This window comes from Magnolia sinica, chromosome 19 (genome assembly GCF_029962835.1).
Source record: "Magnolia sinica isolate HGM2019 chromosome 19, MsV1, whole genome shotgun sequence".
NCBI classification, from domain to species: Eukaryota; Viridiplantae; Streptophyta; class Magnoliopsida; order Magnoliales; family Magnoliaceae; genus Magnolia; species Magnolia sinica.
Window position 1 is genome coordinate 28,169,584 of NC_080591.1, and position 20,058 is coordinate 28,189,641.

General features: G+C 42.0%; 1 non-coding gene across 1 annotated transcript; it reads left to right on the forward strand.

Moving 5' to 3' along the window:
* Nucleotides 1-4,471: 4,471 nt before the first annotated feature.
* LOC131235950 (small nucleolar RNA R71) lies at nucleotides 4,472-4,578 on the forward strand. Its single transcript, XR_009166460.1, has one exon. It is a non-coding gene; the product is annotated as a small nucleolar RNA R71 (small nucleolar RNA).
* Nucleotides 4,579-20,058: the final 15,480 nt, after the last annotated feature.

The following is a 20,058-nucleotide window of genomic DNA, read 5'->3' on the forward strand; positions in this document are numbered from 1 at the left end:
CAGTCATGGAACGGTTTTATCTAATCACGCTCAAAATTTCACAAATCAGTTCGTCCTACGACCAGTTGTAGTGTCCACAGGACCAGTCGTAGATGTGATTTCTGTAACTATAAATAGAGCATGATTTTTAGAGTTTGATATCCAATTCAAGTAAAATCAAGGCATCACTCTGATAGATAAGTTTGTAATCTTCTTAAGCTAGATTGTGCATATTTAATATTCTCTTTTTATTAGCTTTCGTATTTGATTTTGTTTCTACATTCCAATTTGATTTGAAAGAGGAATTCTGATATTTCACTTCTTGGAATCAAAATCAAATAGAGCTACCCCAACTTGATTTGATTTAAAATCAATTAGAACCTAGAACCATTTCATAAGTGAGTATTGAACATTGATCTTCTATTCGAACTTCTACTCCATCTTGGTTCTTTTGGGCTACAACAAAAAGGAGAAATCTAGGTATTTTACATTTGTGTAAATCTTCTACTTTTGGTTTCTTTTAAGATTGAAGCAGAAAAATCTCATTGTTTTGGTTATCTGAGGAGATCCAGAAAACTCAGAGTGTGGGGTTTTTGAATTGTGTAAGCCCACTTGAAAGACACAATTGTGAGGGTTTTAGGTGAACCTGAGAAAAACCTATTTTCATAGTGAATGTTAATATCCACCGTGTGAGGATATTAGGAGTGGAGTAGCTATGTGGCTGTTGTTGAACAGTTGGTGTACACACAAGCGAACCACTATAATTCTTTGTGTTTGGATGTGTGATTTATTTTCTATATCTTTTATCATTCCAGTTTGTGGGATGTATTTGTGGATGTGAATGTTGTAATCATTTACATTTCAAGCATTGTGGGGAATGTTGTAATAGTGTAAGATTTCAATTCTTGCTATTTCTTTTTATTCCTCTTTAGTTTGAGTTTTTGATGCTTATATCGTTCTAATAAGGTTGTCCTGCCATAATCCCTTGGTTTTTATATTGCAAGGTTGTCCTTAGAACAATATTTGTATCAACTTCTCAATACTAGAATTTTAAGGTTGCTTTACATTTCTGTATTGTGAATTGATTATAGTGTATCTTTCCTTTAATTTTTTAATTTTCGCTGTTATCATTTTAATTTGGCATAGTCCTATTCACACCCCCCCACCCTCTAGGACATATAGCTTGGCCTTTTCAATAGGCTTAGGTTTAAGTTCAGGGATTGAGAATAGGTTTAGGTTTAGGTTTAGTCTTAGGGTTTAGGGATTCGGATTTAGGTTCTGGTTCGGTATCGGGTTTAGGTTTTCAAGTTTAGGTTTAGGTTTAGGTTTAGGAATTCGGGTTTAGGATCGAGTTAAAGTTTAGGTTTTCAAGTTTAGGTTTAGGTTGAGGTTAGGGTTATAGGTCTAGGTTAAGGTGTAGGTTTAGGTTTAGGGATTTGAGAATAGGTTTAGGTTTAGGCTTAAGGTTTAGGAATTCGGGTTCGGGTTCAGGTTCGGGATCGGGTTTAGGTTTAGGTTTTCGAGTTTAGGTTTAGGAATTCGGGTTTGGGTTCGGGTTTAGGTTTAGGTTTTCTAATTTAGGTTTAGGTTTAGGTTAGGGTTATAGGTTTGGGTTTAGGTGTAGGTTTAAGTTAAGTGAATTAAGTTTAGGTTTAGGTTTAGTTTAAGGTTATAGGCTTACGTTTAGGTGTAGGTTTAGGTTTAGGTTTAGGTTTAGGCTTAGGGTTTAGGGATTCGGATTCGGGTTCGGGTTCAGGATCGGGTTTAGGTTTAGGTTTTCGAGTTTAGGTTTAGGTTTAGGTTTAGGAATTCGGGTTCGGGATCGGGTTTAGGTTTAGGTTTTCAAGTTTAGGTTTAGGTTGAGGTTAGGGTTATAGGTCTAGGTTAAGGTGTAGGTTTAGGTTTAGGTTTAGGCTTAGGGTTTAGGGATTCGGATTCGGGTTCGGGATCGACTATAGGTTTAGGTTTTCAAGTTTAGGTTTAGGTTTTGGTTAAGGTTATAGGTTTATGTTTAGGTGTAGGTTTAGGTTTAGGGATTAGAGATTAGGTTTAGGTTTAAGTTTAGGAATTCGGGTTCGGGATCGGGTTTAGGTTTAGGTTTTTGAGTTTAGGTTTAGGTTTAGGTTAGGATTATAGGTTTAGGTTAAGGTGTAGGTTTAGGTTTAGGGATTAGAGAATAGGGTTAAAGGTTTAGGTTAAGGTGTAGGTTTAGGGTTAGGTTAAAGTGTAGGTTTAGGGTTAGGTTAATGTGTAGGTCAGGGTCGCAACTGGCTGTATCCAGACGCGGATTAGCTACTAACAAGTTTAGTGGCTATTGGCTATTGGCTATTGATGTGACGTCACCAACTTATGCAGGCCCCACCGTGATGTATGTGTTGCATCCACACCATCCATCCATTTGAAGAGATCATTTTAAGGCATGAGCTAAAGAATGAGATGGATCTAAAGCTCAATTGGACTTCACCAAAGAAAACAGTGAGGATTGATCTCCTACCATTAAAAACTTCTTAGGGCCACAAACATTTTTGATCAATTAGATATTTGTGTTTTCCCTTCTTAGGTTTAGGATCTGTTTGACCTTATCAACATGTTTGATGCCAAATAAACATTATAATGGGCCCTACGAAGTTTTTAACGCTGGGCATTCAATCACCATTGTTTTCCTGTGGTGTGATCCACACTTGATCTTTGGATGTGCCTCAATTTGGGACATCTTCTAAAATGAGCTGCTGCAAATGCAGATGGATGATGTAGATGTACAACATATAGATCGAGTTGGGTCCCATGGTCAAGGCCTAACCCATTAAGCTAGTTACGCCTGAAATCGGTTTGCGTCCTATGTTACTCAGTACGCTTAGTTAGGCCCACTATAAATATATGTAGTTTATCTACACCGTCCATCTACTTTTCCAGATCATTTAAGGGGTTGAAACCAAAATTGAATCATATCCAAAAATTAGGTGGACCATACCATAAGAAACAATGGGTATAATGATTTCCATCATTGAAACCTTTCTAGGGCCTGTAGTGATGTTTATTTATCATCCAACCTATTCACAAGATCACATAGACATTGATGAAGGGAAAAAATAAATATTAGCTTGATCTAAAACTTCCGCAACCCCCCAAGAATTTTTGAACGGAACAAGTTCAATTCACATTCTTTCCTGTACATGTGGTCTATTTAACATTTTTATATATATACTTCATTTATTATCTCAAGACATAAAATTATTTGTTAAAATGGATGAACGGAGTGGATGAAATACATAAATCACGATGGACCATTGTTTGCTGTATTATGGTCCACCTGAGATTCGGATCCCACCATGATGTATATGTTGTATCCAACTGTCCATCCATTTGGAGAGACCATTTTAGGGCATGAGCTGAAGAATGAGGTAGATCCAAAACTCAAGTGGACCTCGAAACTAATTGGGGCCACAAAAGTTTTCGATCAAGCTGATATTTGTGTCATCCCTTCTTCCGGTGTAGGTCTGTGTGAACTTACCAACAAGTTGGATCTCAAATAACATCATGGTGGGTCCTAGGAAGGAATCAACAGTCGAGGGCATTGTCCCCACCATGATGTTTAGCTTTAAGTTTTAGTTTTAGGTTTAGGATTAGGGTTTAGGGTTTAGGGTTTAGGTCTTGGAGACTCAACAACTTAATAGCTCCGTCGCACATCCGGGTCTGCTCCACACAAACACGGGCCTGTCCAAATGGCCAGGTGGTGATGGATTTAGCGTGCCCCATCTGATTTGAAGAGCTGGGATCATTAATCTCGTACGGCGGTTTAGGATTGGGGAGAGGTTGTGCAGGAAGCATCCCTTTTTCTATAACCGTCATATGAGAATCTATCTTTTGCATAGAATCTGTAATTCCCTACATTGCCTGAGCCAGCTCTTGTATGGAATTTTGAACCGGTTCCTCTTGAGGTTTCACTTGATTTGGATTTTGATTGAAGAAACCTGGAGGAGTAGCCGTTTGTCCGTTCCTCCAACTAAAGTTTGGATGATTTTTCCAGCCAGGATTGTATGTATTGGAGTTAGGTCCAGTAAAAGGTCTTTGATAGTTGTTTACGGCATTGGCTTGTTCATTCAACACTCCTCGAAAGGCAAGTATTGTAGGACAGTTTTCAGTTGTGTGAATGTTGCAATCACAGATGCCGTAAACAATTTCATTGACCTTATCCTTCTTTCCTTCCATGGCCTCAACTTTCCTTATGAGCGTAGTCACTTTACACTTGAGATCATCCTCTTCTTTCAAGAGATATAATCCACCTTTCTCCTTTAATTGAGTCAGCCTAGACGTGGTGTTCGATTTTGGGTAATAGTCCCAAGATTGTGTTTTTTCAGCCAAACTGTCGAGGTAGTCCCATACCTCGTCGACATCTTTATTAATGAACTCTCCATTACACATTGTCTCGACCATTTGGCGCATGGAAGATGTCAGTCCATCGTAGAAAAAATTTGTAATGCGCCACGTTTCAAATCCGTGTTGTGGGCATGAACTGACCAAATCTTTGAACCTTTCCCAACATTGGAAGAATGTTTCATCTTCCTTTTGGGCAAAGTTCATGATCGCTTTTCTGAGGGTAATCGTTTTATGATGTGGGAAGAATTTTTTTATGAATTCCCTCTGCATGTCGTTCCATGTGCCAATGGATCTAGGACGCAGTGAATGTAACCATGTCTTAGCTTTCTCTTTTAAGGAAAAAGGAAAGAGTTTCAGCCTAATTGTATCCTCAGATACATTAGGAAAACATAATGTAGCTATAATCTCATCGAACTCTTTCAAATGTAAATATGGGCTTTCTGATTCAAGTCCATGGAATTTGGGAAGGAGTTGGATAACTCCTGGCTTGATGTCCATTTGTCCTGTGTTTTCAGGGAAAATCATGCATGAGGGCATACTCACTCCCGCCGGTTGTAGATAATCTCATAAAGTATGAGGCGGGGGTGCCTGTTGCACCTCATTTTCATCTTGGGTATCCTCCACCCTGGGTGGAAGTAGAGGAGGTTGGTCTTCAGCCATAACTTCAGTTAACTTAGGGGATTTCGAGCGGTGTCTAATCCTGCGATGGATAGTCAACCCCTCAACCAATCCTCCTTCAGTCAAGAGACGTCGAGTGTTGTCACGGGCCCACTTGGGCATAAAACACTCGTAGCCTTCAATCAAATTCAAAGCCTAATCCTAAGAAAGGAAAAGAAAATCTAAAAAGAAAGAGAGGGAGAGTTGGAAGGAAATTACCAAAATGAAGCCCCTAAGTTAAGGACCTGCAAAATAAAACAAAATAAGTTAGATTCTAAAAGAAGAGGAACAATCCTTTAAAAGAAAGGTAGCAGTAAACTGATTTCTAAAAGAAAGTGGAAACTTCTAAAATAAATTAGGAAAGTCCTAAACTAGAAAGTAAATTACTAAAAGAGAACTGAAAAATAGGAAGTAGAGAAGGAGCTTACCGAATTAGAAATTTCTATTTTAACGGCCTACAAAATAGGAAGGTTAGTTTCTAAACAAAAATTCTAAAAATAAATTAGGAAACAAATTAGATTCTAAGAGAGTTAGAATTAGAAAGTTACTAGAGAACAAGAATAGAAGGTTAATCTCTAAAAAGGGAAATAACTAACTTATTTTCTAAAAACAAAAGAGGAAAGTTTCTAAAAATAAACTATTTCCTACAAATAGAGAAATACTAGAGTTAGAAAATTTCTAAGATTTAAACCTTAATTCTAAAAACAGAAAAAGTAGAGAAATTAGAAAGGAATTACCAATTTAAGAACTTATGTCAGGATCCTACAAAACAGGAAAACAGGTTAAGTTCTAAAAACAATAGAATAAAATAAAATAAAAACTTTTATCCTAAAGTAAGTAAAATCTTAATCCTAACCTAATTCTAAACTAATTAATTTCAGAAAAGCGTAGCCGTCAGTCCCCGGCAACGGCGCCAAAAACTTGTTCACTCCCCAAGTATAGGGTTGTGATATAGTAATAAACTCGGTAAGACCGAGGTCAAATCCACAGGGACTGAAACTTGTACGTTTCTTGAAACTAGATAGAAATAGAACTAGCCTAAGATGCAATCTAAATCAAATAGAATTTCAGAATAATTGTGGAATAATTATCTAAAACTTTAAACAATTCAAGGAATGGAAACTAGGGATTCAGAGGATCCACTTGTAGAGATCAGGGAGATCTTATGCTTGCATCAAGGATTATGGAATTAAGTTGAACTTACTTGATCTGGTTTTCAAGAGATGAAAGGTATATGAATTAGAATGGATTCCATCATCTAACCATGCCCAGGAGAAAAGTAAACAACAGGATTAAACTAATTACCAACCAATCAACAGTGCCTGGAAGTTAGGAAGGGTACTATCATCCAACCATGCCTAGGAGACGATGGTGAACAACAGGGCCTCCTGACGTCATAAACATTAAAAAAGAAAAAGAAATATTCAAAGCCATTGCAAACCCATTGTAATTTCAGTCACAACAGACCATTAAGGACTGAGAAAATATTCCTTTAATAATCAACTTAAAAATCAAATTAAGTTCAGAAATTTAAATTAAATGCATAGAATAGACTCTCCCATCTCGCTACAGGCTTCACCTCTTAGCCCTAGCTAAGAGGTTTAGCTGACCATGATTAGGCTAAAATCCTTAGGCTTCATAAGGAAAGAAAGAAATAACAGCCAAGAGATAATAAGAAAAAAAAAAGATGAAAATAAGGCAGCCAACCTCCTTAATCCTTTCTCATCTCCAACATCTCTGGTCCTGCTCCTCTCTTCTCTTCGTTCCAGCTTCTCCTCAGCTTTTTCTTCTTTTCTTCCTTTTCTTTTCTCCACACGCTGCCAGCATCCCAGCCAAACAAAAAACTCCAGCCACGTCCAGTCCCACGGTCCAGCAGCTTTTTCTTCCTTTCTTCCGTCCCAACCTAGCTCCTCACGTCTCGGCCACCCCACCTTCTTTCTTTCTTTCATTTTCTTATAGGTAAGCAGGCCCTGGAGAGGTGTGTTGCCGTCCGTCCTGGAGTCGGAGTTGGTTTCTCTTCCGTTTACGCAGCTGAGTTCGTATGCGCAGAAAAAGCACAAAACGACTTGTGTTTGGAGCGTATTTCCGGCATGATATCGACCTACCTATCAATTCTGAAAGCTTGGCTAAGGTATTGGCCTCCCTGTGTCTCTTCTGGATGGTCCGGATCACATATTCGACCACGAGCATGATCGCACAACGGCCCAACAGCGGCTGATTTTCTCGGACACAGGCCTGCGAATTTCTTGCGCTGTGAAGTGCAGTGGGCCCATGATCGGTGTCGGAGGAGAAATCTACGCCGTCCATTAATCTCCCCTCGAAAAACCGGTTGGGAATGGTCAGTTTTGGGCTAATTTCGGTGTGGCCCACCGAATTTTCTCCCTACCGTCCATCCTACGTTTGGACTGTTAAAATCTGATCCACGTTTTTTCAGGAAAAACCCCACCTAGGTCTTGGTGATATGGGCCGTAGAATTCTTATGGACGGTCCAGATTGGACCGCCGAATCAAGATGGTGGCCCACTTCACCCAACCGCGAGCTCTGTTTGCGCGCTGGAAAGCATTCGAATTGGAGAGGGAGAGCTCGGTCAAGAGACGGTTTGACCGAGCTCTGCGTTGCTGTACACGGCTAGTGCACGTATACACCATGCACACTCGTCTCATATGGGGTCCACGTATGAAGTTTGCGAGAAATCTGCACCGTCCATCTGGTTCTTCACATGATTTAAGGCGTTGAGACCGAAGATGAGGTGTATCCAGAGATCAGGTGGGCCCAGATCAGCAAATTATGGGCTGATCTGTCCGTTGGGCCACTTCTACAGTGATCCAATGGATGAAATTTTACGTGTACAGTTCATTTATGGTCCTCAGGCCACTTATGGAGTTTTAAACTGATCAGATGGTGGGAACCCTATGATCTTGCATTCTGGACACTTTTCAGGCCACTTGAGCTTCAATTTCTCGATTTTCTTGGATCCCTGGCATGCAAATCTGTCGATCTTGGTCTTCTAGGGTCCGTCGCTTGCCTTGGTGATTTCAGATCGTTAAATCTCAACTTTTAGCACCTTGTTTCAGTCCAAGCTTGTAAATACACCCTGTATCATAAACACGATTAAATCGGGCCGTTAAACAATACTATGTTTGTAAATTCTGGCAATAACTGGCGTCTGATATGCAATATTCGACCCTCAACACTAGGCCACCTATATTGATGTCCATAGGAAATGGACAGCTTCATTATGGTTGGGATCGGCTTTAGGTTTAGGTTTAGGGATTTGAGAATAGGTTTAGGTTTACATTAATTAGCATGCAATGGAAGCATTTACATTAATTAGGAAGAAAGTTTTCATTAAATGCACAACTAGTTGGATGAAAATGTAATGTCCAACTAGTTGTGTGTGAGCATTACTCATATATATATATATATATATATTATAGGCCCAAAGTCTGGTCTATGTGATGTGGCACCCATGAAACCCCTGAGACCCAACTTTCAACTTGATTCAAAACTTTAGTAGGCCATTGCAGAAAGAGAGGTAAATTAAGGGAGGAAATTGTTTGACCCGTATCCTAGCCCATACCGTTCTGTAGGGTTCCGCGGTCCTCTCGTTCGAATTCCGGCAGCTCGCGACCTATAATCGGCAGTTGCGCGCGACCCAAGCTCGTATCCCATTTTCCAAAGTCGGCTTGACCCGAGACTTGTATCCCTGCGACCGCGCCGTCGCCGCGGTTCCGATGCCACATCTCACGCGCCGAGATGATACCCGAGCCAGGAGATGTGGGCCCGTGTTCATTTCGAGGGAAACGCTGCGCGTTGCAATCCCATGGGAATGTCCCATCAATCGCATCAAGTGTCAAGTACTCATCCCATCATGTCAAGTACAAACACCCATCCCCAACCAACCCCTAAAGTCAACACACTCTCTCTCCACCCATCAAGTACACCTATCCATCACTCCTCTCACCTATCACCTCTCTCTCTCTCTCTTCCTCATTTCTCCCAAGCTCCATGAGAGCAACTCACGTCCAAACCTTCCTCCATTTTTCCACCTACCATGAGGCTTAATACTCCATCATCCAACCTCTAAAATCCAATCTCAACCATTGATTCTTTCTCCTTGGAGCTACATTGCCCTAGTGCGGAAGAAGGAGTAGTAGTTTTGAAGGTGTGTGCTTCTCTCTCTCCCTCTCTTTTTCATTTGTTTTGTGTGTAAAGATGTAATTATGTGGCCCACTTAATGAGTTGTGAGATGTCCAAACCGTTCATCAAATGGACCTCACCTTGATGTGTGTCTTATGCACATCATCCAAATGTTTGGTGGCCCACCCTAGTAGCACGTCTATGGGTGGGACCCACCTTAAATTTGTTATAGGCAGCCTTCCAGCGTCCCCCGGACGCTGGATGGGCTTCACATTTAAGTGTGAGCTAACAGTTGATGCACCAAAAAAAAAAAAAAAATAGGATTTGGGTGGGCCACTTGTGTAGGGCCCCCCTTGACATATATTTCAATCCAAGCCGTCCACCCCCTTTCCTACCTCATTATAGGCGTTGAGCTAAAACATGGAGTCAATCCGAGGTTCTGGGGGACCATAACATAGCAAATAGTTCTGTTACCATTGAAAATCACCCTGCTGTTTTCGTACCCCGAAACATGCTCAATATTGGAGTCGTTTGGTCTGTCTTGACTAGTAAGAATCAATGGACAGGGTGGATTTTGTTGATGCGGGCCCCACCTATGAAAAACCTTAGAAAAACCTAAAAATAAAATAAAAATAAAATAAAATATAATGAGGTATGCAGCACCTCTGCTGCTAGCGTCAGGACGTAGCAGCGTCCTGCGCCTGCGCTGGATGCAGACGGGCAGGGACGTGGGTCCCATACGTGGGCCCACCATGGTGTGTGTTGGACATCCCCACCGTGCATAAGGTGGGCCCCTTTTTGCTGTGAGCTCCACCTCAAAATCTGCTGTACCTGGAGTTCAGGTGGCCCACATCATAGGAAATGGCAGGATTGAAGGTCAGCCATGTTAACCCTGTTTGGGTATTACAAAAGTTTTGGATTAATAGAAAATTTGTTTCTCCTTTTTATCCAGGCCGTGTGATCATATTAACGGGTTGGATTGCAAATAGACATTGTGGTGGGCCCCATGTGGAACCCACCATGAATTATGTGTTTCATTCACACCGTCCACGGCTGTGGACGGTGGAGCTTAGATGTATGTGTTTCATTTACACCATACATGGCTCTGGACGGTGTAACCCCACCTGACGTACGTGATTTATCCACACCATTCAACATTTTTCAGACGGTGGGACCCACGTTGCTGTTTTGGATCCGTACCGTCCATCCCAGGGTGGGACTCCACCTGACGTATGGAGCCATGCCGTCCATACATCTTACAGCAGCAGATGGCTGCTGTACCGGCGTCATCAAATTCCGTGGGCCCTGTCATGTGGTATGCGTTAAATCCATACCGTTCAGCCATTTGGGTGATCATGGTTTACATGGGACCCACCCTGCACGTGTGTCAGGGGTGTGGCCCATCTTGATGTTGTATCAGACCGTCCATCCAGATGGTAGGGTCCCATGCAGCTCAAGGCTGCTGGTCTTAATCCAACAACACTAGTGGGGCCAGCCGATGATGCATGGGCTCCATCTGCACCGTCCGTGCAGTGGACCACACCATGATATATGTGTTTTATCTCCACCGTCCAGACTACTGGACGGTGGGGCTACACCATAATGTAAGTATTTTATCTATGTCGTTCATCCAATTGGTGAGCTCGTTCTCAGGCTTGAGATAAAATAAAAAATAAAAATGGAGAAGATTCAAATATCTAGTGGGCCACACCGACGTGGACCTACCTTAACATATATGGGTCTTATCCCCACCGCCCAGCAGTCTGGGATGGTGGGATTCTCTTGCAGACGTGCTGCACCCAGTGTGGGGGCCACCATGATGTGCGTGTTTCACCCCTGCCATCCACGTGGGACGTGAGACCATCATGGTATATGTATTTTATCCTGTCTGTCCATCATCAGGGACGTGAGACCCACCTTAGTGTATTTATTATATCCACACCGTCCATCTGCCCGGGGCAGTGCGCCCTTTGATGCATGTATCCTATATCCGCCATCCATCAGGTTGGACGTGTGGCCCACCTCATGATGTGTATTGTATAACCAGGTCGTCCGTCCAGATCTTAGGTCCCACGTGGGACTCCTTGATGTGTGTGTCTTTCCCATACTGAACATGGGCCGGGACGTGGGGTCCCATATGATATATATATTCATACCATCCATCCCTGATAAATGGGAACCCTCCTTAATGCATGTATATCCACGTTGTTCATTTGTAGGGCCCACCTTGATGTATTCATTTCATCCACACCGTCCAGATTATGCTGGACGGTGCTGGACAATGTTTAGACAGTCTTGATTTACATGTCCAATGTTTGGATAGTCCTGATTTACATGGATAATGTTTGAGCAGTGTTGATCATCATTAGTGAGCCATGTGCCCATAGAATGATAGTGTACAGTGACACATATGTTACACCTACAATTATTAAAGTGACTTTTGGTGTAATCCAAGCTCTCACTTGAGGCCCATGGGTGCGGCCCATCCACGAGGCCCATTTTGATGTATTCTTGGCCCATATATATGGCCCAATATGATATTTGTGTAACCCATGTCGTGCGGCCCCATTTGATGTACTTGAGGCCCATCATGATGTATATTTGAGACCCATATGATAGGGCCCACCTGCCTTGTAATTAAGGCCCATATGATGGGGCCCACCTGCTTGAATCTAAGGCCCATGAGCAAGGCCCATAGGGATGTGTAGTGGACCCATGTGATGCGGCCCATAGTGACGTGTCGTAGGCCCAAGTGAGCAGCCTATAGTGTTGTGTAGAAGGCCCATGTGAACGACCTATAGTGTTGTGTAGTAGGTCCATGTGATGCAGCCCACTTGATGTATGAGACCCTTGTGTAAGGACCATTGAGATCGTATGTGGCCCATCATGATTGTAGGTGGCCCATTGAGATTATATGGGGCCCACCTTGATGTAATCGTGGCCACTGATGAGGCCCGATGGGATGTATTTATAGCCCAGTGTGAGGTATATTGGGCCCTTGAGTGAGGCCCATGATGATGTACATTAGGCTCTTGTGTGAGACCGTGGGCCCACTGTACGTTTAGCCCTATGTGGGCCACTCCTTGGGAGCAATGTTGGTTGAATGTCCACATTGATGGGCAATGATGATTGAACGTCCACATTGTGACCTTCCCTTAGGCCTTGATTAGGCTCATTTTCACCGATTCCGATTATCATGACCAATTGCCAATTCCGATTGATGTGATCGATTTGTCGATTCTGATTATCTATCGATTAAAATTGTCGTGACCGATTGCTGGTTCCGATTGTCGAGGCCGAGTATCGTGGCCGATTCTGATTATTTTTCGAGGCCGATTGTATAGGCTGATTCTGATTGTCGAGGCCGAGTATTTAGGCTGATTATCGAGGCCAATTGTATAGGTCGATTTCGATTGCCAAGGCCTACTGTTGAGACCTATATGATGTATATGCGACATGTAGTTGATGCCCATTGAGATGCGTATTCGGCCTGTATAATGTATGTGCAGCCCGTGTTTAAGACCTAACGTGATGAGTAAGAGGTCTATGTAATGGGGCCCATTGTGATGTATTTGAGGTCCATGGGCAAGGCCCATTGTGATGTATTCGTGGCCTATGGGCGAGGTTCATTGTGATATATAATAGGCCCATGAGGCATGGCCCATTTGATGTATTCGCCATGAGCAGGGCCCAGCTGCTGTGTATATGTGGCCTTGAGCAAGGCCTATTATGTTGTATATTAGGTCCTTGGGTGAGGTCATGGGTCCACTATATGTTAGGCTCTATGTGGGCCCTTCCTTGGAGGCAATGTTGGTTAAATGTCCACATTGTACAGGTCGATTGTCGATGCCGGTTATTGATACTGATTTATGAGTATGTGACAACATAGCATCATGATACATGCCCATACGCATCATCTGCATGTTTGTTATGAGATGTGGTTGATCATTGCATACGTCATTGGGCAGGTTGTTATGAGACTCCCTGATAGGCGGAGGTTATTCACATGAGCGCACGGTATGCACAGGATTGATGCATGACTGGATTGTATGACTCATGCATTATGTGTTGTGATTATTGTACGCCCTAGCGACATCAGGGTCGTAGCCTCCACAGGTATTTCGTGGATGGCTAGTGAGACACCGGAAATCTATTCTACATGGGGTGCTATAGATATCCCTGGGTGAAAGTCCCTAAACTCTCTTGGTTCCAGAGGTTGCTCCAACGTCTAGACCGAGTGGATGAATGAGCGCATGAGGGCCGTATACCATTAGGCCGCGTCTCCCACTGTGTCGTGGTCGGTTGGAAGGGGGTATGGCCTTACCTGCCCGAGAGGAGGGGGCAATGCTAGGCTGAGTCTGACCAGCTCGAGGAATGGGTCCGCTATTGACGAGCCGAGCCCGATATTGGCAGGCGGATAGTGAGGTCTCTTTCACTCACCTTGTTGCGCGCGATGGGGCGGCAATCTGGTTTGGAGTGTAATAGACCCCGGTGATTTCCCAGAGAGGAACCGTACTGATATGTGGACTTATTGAGTAGGAGTTGCATATTCATGCATTCATTTCATTCACTATCCACTCGGGCTGGTGGTGCGCAACTATTTGTTACGTGTATCTTCGCAATGGCCAGGATTTCGGTTGGGGCGCACGACTAACCTGAGATCAGGGGTTTACCACATTGAGTCCGACTATCTAAATTTAGGTATGGGACTGGTTTGGATAGAAGTCCCTTGTGATGGACCCTATAGCCTGCGATACTACGTACTATCATCCCGATTTCACACTCCAGCATGGTCATTCCATTCGCACCGCATATTGCATTGCATTCGCGACATATGACATTGTGGGTTACCTGTGCTTCTGCATTCATATGGTTTAGATACGACATCTGATATTTGACTCTTTATGACTCATCATTTGTATAGTTGATCTGTATCGCGTATTCTGATACTGTTCCTCATTTGTATAATTGATTTGTATTGCGTATTCTGATATTGCTTAACTCATGGACTTGTCAGTATTTTCGCTTACTCTGATAACATATGATTCAGGACCTTGCGCTTATTTCGATATTATGTGATGATGGCATTGTATTGAATACTTGGCACTTACCTTGTACACACACTTTCACTACCCACTAAGCTTTCTATAAGCTTATGCACGATAGATGCGTGCAGGTGGCGTTAGGTTGCCGCAGCGTTGAGCTTGGGAGCGTGCAGTGGACTTCTGGAGTTTTGATTTTGTCATATGTATTTCCCCTTTCAGCATTGTATTCAAATGTTTATATTAGTGGATATGCGATGATGATGTTATTCTTGTGATTTGGGTATACTTGTGGTTATGCTTCTTATGAGACAAATGCACGTTAGAAAAATCCTCCTCGTAGGATCCCAGGATCGGAATCTGGCGCATGCGCGCTGGGAGCTGAGAATGGGGTACTACGGAGGCTGTGGGGGGCCATAGTAGGCCATTGCAGAAAGAGAGGTAAATTAAGGGAGGAAATTGTTTCCTTTAGCCATTCATCCACGCACAAATACATATAGGTTTAGGTTAGGGTTATTGGTTTGGGTTTAGGTGTAGGTTTAAGTTAAGTGAATTAAGTTTAGGTTTAGGTTTAGGTTAAGGTTATAGGTTTAGGTTTAGGTGTAGGGCTAGGTTTAGGGATTTGAGAATAGGTTTAGGTTTAGTTTAGGTTTAGGGTTTACGGATTCGGATTCGGGTTCGGGTTCGGGATCGAGTTTCAGCTTAGGTTTTCGAGTTTAGGTTTAGGTTTAGGTTAGGGTTATAGGTTTAGGTTTAGGTGTAGGTTTAGGTTTACGGATTTGAGAATAGGTTTAGGTGTAGGTTTAGGTTTAGGGTTATACTAGGGTTTGCTCCATCAATTTCGAGCTAATACATAAACACGGGCCTGTCCAAATGGCCAGGCTGCCCATATTGTTGTCCATAGGAAATGGACAGCTTCATCATGGTCATAACAGCGGTTCCCACCTTCCAGGGACCCCCACTCAACATCAGGATACCTCCGATGCACATCCGGATCTGCTCTATTAATTCTGAGCTAATACATAAACACGGGCCTGTCCAAATGACCAGGCCACCCATATTATTTTCTGTAGGAAATGGACAGCTTTATCATGGTCATAACAGCGGTTCCCACCTTTCAGGGACCCCCGCTCAACATTCGGATAGCTCCGACGGACATCCGGGTTTGCTCTAACAATTCCAAATACACAAGCACATGAAAATGGAAGAATCATCATGATCATGAATCAAGTCTAATCACTTACCTAATTAGATGTTTGCAAACTTGAGAGACTATATTGTGAACAATTAAGTGTGGGGCCCACTATGATGTATTTTCCTTACATCCACGCCCGTTTCAACAGCTCATTGTAGGTCATGGTTCCAAAAAAAATGAAGCATATCTAAATCTTAGGTGGACCACACCACAGGAACTAGTGGTGATTAAAAACTCACCATTAAAAACTCCTTGGGGTCCATAGGAATGTTTATTTACCATCCAACCTGTTGATACCTAGATGAAGGGACCAAACAAATATCAACTTGATCCAAAACTTTGGTGGCCCACAAGAAGTTTTTAATGGTCAATAACCTCTATTTTTTGTGGTATGGTACACTACCTAAGATGTGGATCTGCTTAAGTTTTAGGACCATGACCTAAAATGATCTGTCAAAATGGATGGACAAATTCGGGTTGTTTTGTGCACCCCATCATGGCTCATGCTCTGTAATGAGATGGTAAAGTGGATGGAAGGTGTATAACACATATATACATCATTGTACGACCCACAAATTAACTGAAACAATGGGCCCCACCAAACAGTGGACATCGACGATGGACCCCATAAGCAATGAACATCGATGGGCCCCACACGCAGTGGACAACGATGGTGGGCCTCACAATTAGTGATTTTAATTGAAAATTTGAAGTTAGGGAATTTAATCTCAAAAAATTGGAAACCCTTAATTAGGGATTTACAAAACAGTGAGCCCTACTAAACATTGGACAGTGATGGGGGGCCCCACAAGCAGTGTACATTGATGATGGGCCCCACAATTAGGGATTTTAATTGAAAATCCCAAATTATGGATTTTAATTTCTAAAAATTTGAAACCCCTAATTAGGGATTTATAAAACAGTGTGTCCCAGCAAACAGTGGACAACGACGGTGGGCCCCAAAATTAAGTATTTTAGCCCTTTAAATTGAAACTCCTAAATTAGGGATTTCAAAATTAAAATCCCTAATTAGCGATTTACTAAATCAGTGGGCCCCACCAAATAGTGGACATCTACAGGGGCCCCACTAGCACTGTATATCGACAGTGGGCCCCATAAGCACTGGACATCGACGGTGGGCCCCACAAGCAATGGACAGCGATGGTGCGACACATAGGTAATGGATTTCGGTGGTGGGCCCCACAAGAAATGGACAACAAGAGAGAGAGAGAGAGAGAGAGAGAGAGAGAGAGAGAATAGATGGAGAAGGAAGAGAGAGATAAAGGGGGGTTACCGGAGGTGATGATGGTCGGACGTGCGCGTGCGGCATGCGACGTAAGGCAGTGACGGCCGGACTTGACTTGGGTGGCGGCAAGACTACGTAAGGCAGTGACTGTCAGACGGCGGTAACGGCAGGAGAGAGAGAGAGAGAGAGAGAGAGAGAGAGAGAGAGAGAGAGAGAGAGAGAGAGAGAGAGAGCGAGAGAGAGATAGAGTGCAAAGTGAGAGAGATGGATGGGCGCTAGAGTCGTTTTGACTTAAAACATAACATTATTACTGACAAAAATTTTCATCGGTGATAGTTCTAACAACTAGTCAGTAAAAAGATTCAAAAATATTTGGACCCACCCATGCTCTATCAGCCTGATGCACTCCCAACATATGTTTTTAAATATAATTATTAGCTACACCAAAAGCAAAAATTACAAATCAACATCCATGATCAACCACACAAAGTGAAATAATATGTCCACTATTCATTTTGTTTGACAATGTGTCTATTTCGTCGGTAAAAAGTTCCTTTACCGACTATTTTATCATGTCAGTAAAAATAGCCTCTCCGTCATTGGAAAGGACCCTAAGGGATCTTTTAACGGCGAACTATTTGGTTCGTCGGGAAAAATTACATTTACCGATGAAATAATTGTCAGGAAAATAGTTTTCACCGACGATACATAATGTCGTCAAGAAAAGTTTCCAGGACGTCGTTGTAAATGGTGGAGGGAACATATTTGGTCGTGGTGGGAATCTTTTGTCGATGAAATATGATTTCGTCGGGGAAAGTTATGTGTACTGATGAAATACATTTCGTTAGAGATAAGTTCGTCGGTAAAAGGCTAATTTCTTATAGTGAGGGTCTAATTAAGATTTGTATGATTCAACATGGGATGTACTTGTTTGCCTATGACATGCTTATAGACTAATCTTTTGATTTGGACCATTCATCAAGTGTTTTCTTAGAAGACTCGTGTATCTATGTTTTCTAATTGTTAATTAAGGTTTTTCAACCATAGAAATTTAGTTTTAACCATGGGTTTATTTTAAATCAATCTTGGTGGACATCTAATGCTCAAGATCTATTGATCCATCACTTAGACTTGCATGGGATATTGGGCCAAAGATGGTGGTTATGTGAATGGAGGGATTAGGTGAATATGAACACATAGACAAGTAAGATTGTATACGTTAAATCTAATAAGGCACAGTAAAATCTATATAATGGTGGAGCAACATACTTGGTATCTCTCCCTAAAACATTAATTCCTTATCTATAGATTCCATCCCAAAGGAAGAAAGAGAAAATCCCATGCATCTCTACTACTCAGGCATCACCACCTTTAGAGAGAGAGATAGAGGGAGGGAGGGGGAGAGAGAGAGAGAGAGAGAGAGAGAGAGAGAGAGAGGTAAAAACTATCTCCTCATCATTTCCCTTCCATCCACACGCCCACACATGTAACGTCCACCCAATGGATAGCTCTCATCATGTGTCCATTGACACGTGAATTTTGGTACTTAGCCAAAGCGAGCCTACACGCATCCAATAGTGTTATTGCATCACATCGACTTAGCTCTAACAACTCTGCACGAAATGATGACGTCGTCATGTTGCAACAAGGAAGTAAAAAACCAATGAAAGGATCTCCACCTAGCAGAGATTTTTGCGCCCAAACTGCCAAGGAAAGTGCAAAGAACCACGCCCATAGGCGCCTAGAATAAAAGGCCCACACACCTATAAATACTACTAGCACTCATTAGACAAAGAAAACTGAGAGGTAAAGATGACATTACAATGCGAGGATAAGAGGACTTAGCAAGACTTGATCATTGAAACTTTTAGGCATAGATGCTCACTACGTGAGCCTCACTTGCCTAAACTTCTGGCCCCTTCACTGGGATGGGCCTATGCCATGCACTGGGGACCCTAATGAAGGGATAAGCTTTTGCGCCACATGTTAGAACCTCACAATGTAAGCCTCGATGACAAGCGTCATGTGCTATTGGATCCAGTTATTCACCATGTCGTAGATCGACCAACAACATATGTGCATAGGCATAGAGTTCTTCAGTCTGCAAGACGGCTATAGGGCGAGGCAACCCACAACAACCCTCTAATATGGCCATGCCCCGAGTCAGGCATATACCCTCCCACTAAAGCCAACAATAAGTGCATATGACCTCATCACCCCATGGTGAGAAATAGAGAGCGACCTCTTATTCATCATCAACATGTGATCCCCTACAACACTATTAGGATAACTGCTCATGTACGCCAAGGCCATCACTACTCTTTTTATTCTAAACACTATAAAGATGAAGAACCAAGCATCACTACTGTTTTTATTCTAAACACTTAAAAGACGAAGAACCAAGCATCTAGACACGTCTAAGGTCCCCCTTAGGAGACTCTTCTCTTATTACCTTTTAATCAAGGAGTTTTCACATAGACGTAATTAAAGTCCCATGCCAAACCAAGGCTTAAGAATGTAAAGACCCCAAAATTTAATAAAAGCCCACATTCATGAGAAAATAAGAATCAAAATACCCAATAATCATTCAAGGACAACAATAACTCCTCGATGCGATCAAGAAACTCTGAAATCTTTTATCATAAATTATCCCTTCCCACCCTTCCTAACTAAGTGGATATTTGATGCTACTACCTCTCATGGTCAGCCCATGACACCAATTATGACTATATGAGATATAAAATGCCCTGAGAGTAAAAGAAAGTTCAAAACACTACTCCTAATCAACCAATACTACTTCTAATTCAGGTAACTTGATTCTCTATGAAACAAACACAAGAAAATAAAAAAAATAAAAAATAAAAATAGAAATTTTCTCCAATAAAAATGGCGACTCCACTAAGGATATCTATAAACCCTTCCATGTCATTTTTAGAGAAACATCTTGTAACGCCCCAAATTTTCAGAACCCGAGTATATGACTCGCCGTCCAAAAACTCGAGTGTTAACCTTTAAAGATAGTCAAGTTTCGGTATTTTTCTTTTTATTTTCTTTTTCTTTAAGAGTTAGCAGTTTAGCGAAAGATGGACAAATTAAAACATAAAGAAAAATTTGCATTACATCAAGAATATACAAGTCGTTGCCCATAACGACTTATACAAACCAATGTCTCAATATTAATAGATACAAGGATTACATAATTTATAGAAGAGAAATATTAAAATGCATATAAACTTAGGCCGCAAGATTGCGCAGCTTCTCCTATCAAATAGAACCATGCATCCTTGATAATTGTACCTTGTACTTTATCACTTTGGACATGAGTGTCTTTTAAGCCACATGTGCTACCTGTACGATTATATATTTGATGGATGAGTGGCCATCTCAGTGTGAATTCCCCTCAAGCTAAGCATAATTAAAAA